Genomic DNA, 3,843 nt, shown 5'->3' with positions numbered 1-3,843 from the left:
AGCATTTATTGCTTGTAGACTTTTGGATAGCAGCCATCCTGACTGGCGTGTAATGATACCTCATTGTGGTTTTGATTTGCATTTCTCTGATAATGAGTGATGTTGAGCATCTTTTCATGTGTTTGTTAGCCATCTGTATGTCTTCTTTGGAGAAATGTCTGTTTAGTTCTTTGGCCCATTTTTTGATTGGGTCATTTATTTTTCTGGAATTGCATGGCTCCTCTTTTAAAACAACATTCTCGGGGGAGGAGCCAAGATGGCGGAGGAGTAGGACGGGGAGACCACTTTCTCTCCTACAAATTCATCAAAAGAATAACTGAATGCAGAGCAAACCTCACAAAACAACTTCTGATCGCTAGCTGAGGTCATCAGGCGCCCAGAAAAGCAGACCATTGTCTTCGAAAGGAGGTAGGACAAAATATAAAGGATAAAAAGTGAGACAAAAGAGCTAAGGACGGAGACCCGTCCCGGGAGGGGAGTCTTAGGCGGCCTTGCTTGGGCTAGGGTCCGGGCCTGAGTGCCCTGAGGACAATCAGAGGGAGCTTCTGTGAGGTGCCAACTTGAACTGTGGGAGACCAAGGGGGAGAGAGTTGACCGGCCGGAACACACTGCCGGCCGTTCGCAGAACAAAGGGACGGAGAAAGTCCCAAGAAGAGGTCGCAGGCTGCGGACCCGCCCAGCCCCGCCGGAGGCAGGAGGCAGGGGGGAGGGGAAGGTCGCGGCGAGACACAGGGCGCAGGCACCCGACCGGCGCGGGCGGGGCCTGGGGCTGGGGACGCAGAGGGCGGAAGGCGCGCGCACCCGACTGGCGTCAGCGGAAACTGAGACTGGGTCCGCAGAAGGGAGTGAGTGCGCCACACCTGGGGATAGTGCGCCCATCAAGCCCCTCGCTGCATGGACCGCTCTGACGGGGAAGGCACAGAGAGCAGGCGCAGCTTTTCCTTCCGCGCTTTTGTGTAACACCCGAGGGCTGGAACCTAGCGCAGCGCGGGGCGCGCTCCATATAGAACAGCCGGGAGCCTGAGCAGCGCAGACGAAGAAAGCAGCGTCAGCCCCTCCCGGCAGCGCCAGCCCGCCCCCGCAGGGCCAGCCCCTCCCCGCAGCGTCAGCCCCGCCCCGCAGCGCCAGCCCATCCCCGCAGCGTCAGCCCCTCCCAGCAGCGCAACGGAACTAGCTAACTGAATAAGAGTCCACCTCCGCCCGCCTGTGTCAGGGCGGAAATGAGGCTCTGAAGAGACGGCAAACAGAAGCCAAATAAACAAAGGGAACCGCTTCAGAAGGGACTGGTGCAACAGATTAAAATCCCTGTAGAAAACACCGACTTCACCGGAAGGGCCCTGTAGATATCGAGAAGTGTAAGCTGGAACGAGGAGCTATCTGAAACTGAGCCGAACCCACACTGACCGCAGCAGCTCCAGAGAAACTCCTAGATATATTTTTACTTTTTTTTCTCTAAGTAAGGAAAAAAAAAAAAAAATTTTTTTTTTATTCTTTTTATATTTTTTCTTTTTTATTTTTTCTCTTTTATTTTCCGTTAAAATTCCCTATTACCCCCCCATTACTCCTTAACTTTCATTTACATAGATTTTTACGATTTTTTTAATTAGGGGAAAAAAAAATTTTTTTTTTTTCCTTTCTTTTTTTTTTTGTTTTGTTTTGTTTTTTCTTTTTCTTTTTTTTTTCTTTTTTCTTCTTTTTTTTCCTTTCCGTTTTCTCTTTTATTTTCTATTTTTCTTTTTCTCTTATTTCTTTTAAAGTCCTCTAGTACTCCTCTACTACTCTTCATTTTCATCTTCACTACACTATAACCTTACAAAAAAAAAAAGAGAAGCCCTATCTTTAAACCGAAGATTATTCTCTCCCAATCTTGACTCTCTGTTTTCTACCTCAGAACACCTCTATTTCCTCCTTTCCCCTTCTCTTCCCAATCCAATTCTGTGAATCCTTGTAGGTGTCTGAGATACGGAGAACACTCTGGGAACAGACAGCTGCGTAGATCTGTCTCTCTCCTCTTGAGTCCCCCTTTTTCTCCTCCTGCTCATCTCTATCTCCCTCCTCCCTTTTCTCCTGTTCATGTAACTCTGTGAACCTCTCTGGGTGTCCCTAACAGGGGAGAATCTTTTCGCCATTAACCTAGAAGTTTTATTATCAGTGCTGTATAGTTGGAGAAGTCCTGAGACTACAGGAAGAATAAAACTGAAATCCAGAGGCAGGAAACTTAAGCCCAAAACCTGAGAACACCAGAAAACTCCTGACTACATGGAACTTTAAGCAATAAGTGACCGTCCAAAAGCCTCCATACCTACACTGAAACCAACCACCACCCAAGAGCCAGTAAGTTTCAGAGCAAGACATACCACGCAAATTCTCCAGCAACACAGGAACATAGCCCCGAATGTCAACATACAGGCTGCCCAAGGTGACACCTAACACATAGACCCATCTCAAAACTCATTACTGGGCACTCCATTCCTCTCCAAAAAGAAGAAATCAAGTTCCACGCACCAGTACACTGACGCAAGCTTCCCTAACCGGGAAACCTTGACAAGCCAATCGTCTAACCCCACCCACTGGGTAAATCCTCCACAATAAAAAGCAACCACAGACCTCCAGAATACAGAAAGTCCACTCCAGACACAGCAATCTAAACAAGATGAAAAGGCAAAGAAATACCCAACAGGTAAAGGAACATGAAAAATGCCCACCAAGTCAACAAAAGAGGAGGAGATAGGGAATCTACCTGAAAAAGAATTTAGAATAATGATAATAAAAATGATCCAAAATCTTGAAAACAAAATGGAGCTACAGATAAATAGCTTGGAAACAAAGATTGAAAAGATACAAGAATTGTTTAATAAAGACTAGAAGAAATAAAAAAGAAGTCAATTTAAAAATCGAACAATGACAATGAATGAGATCAAAAACACTTGGGGGAACCCAAGAGTAGAATAACGGAGGCAGAAGAAGGATAATTGAGGGTAGAAGATAAAATGCGTGGAATAAAAGGCAGAGAGGGTGAAAAAAGAAAAAAGGTCAAAAGAAATGGGAACAACCTCAGGACCTCTGGGACACTGTGAAACGCCCAACATTGATATAGGAGTTCCAGAAGAAAGACAAAAAGAAAGGCCAATGAGAAATACTCGAGGAAATAATAGCTGAAAACTTCCCTAAATGGGGAGGAAATAGCCACTCAAGTCCAAGAACAGAGAGTCCCAAACAGGGATAAACCCAAGGCCGAAACACCCCAAGACACATATTAATCAAACTAACAAGATCAAACACAAAGAACAAATATTAAAAGCAGCAAGGGAAAAACAACAAATAACACACAAAGGGATTCCCATAAGGATAACAGCTGACCTATCAATAGAAACCCTCCAGGCCAGAAGGGAATGGCAGGACGTCCTGAAAGTAATGAAAGAGATAACCTACAACCTAGATTACTGTATCCAGCAAGGATCTCATTCAGATATGAAGGAGAACTCAAAAGCTTTACAGATAAGCAAAAGCTGAGAGAATTCAGCACCACCAAACCAGCTCTTCAACAAATGCTAAAGGATCTTCTCTAGACAGGACATGCAGAAAGGTTGTATAAACGTGAACCCAAAACAACAAAGTAAATGGCAATGGGACCACACCTATCAATAATTACCTTAAATGTAAATGGGTTGAATGCCCCAACCAAAAGACAAAGATTGGCTGAAAGGATACAAAAACAAGACCCCCATATATGCTGTCTACAAGAGACCCACCTCAAAACAAGAGACACATACAGACTAAAAGTGAAGGGCTGGAAAAAATATTTCACGCAAACGGAGACCAAAAGAAAGCAGGAGTTGCAAT

This window comes from Cervus canadensis, chromosome 16, assembly GCF_019320065.1.
Source record: "Cervus canadensis isolate Bull #8, Minnesota chromosome 16, ASM1932006v1, whole genome shotgun sequence".
NCBI classification, from domain to species: Eukaryota; Metazoa; Chordata; class Mammalia; order Artiodactyla; family Cervidae; genus Cervus; species Cervus canadensis.
This window is presented reverse-complemented; position numbering follows the sequence as displayed.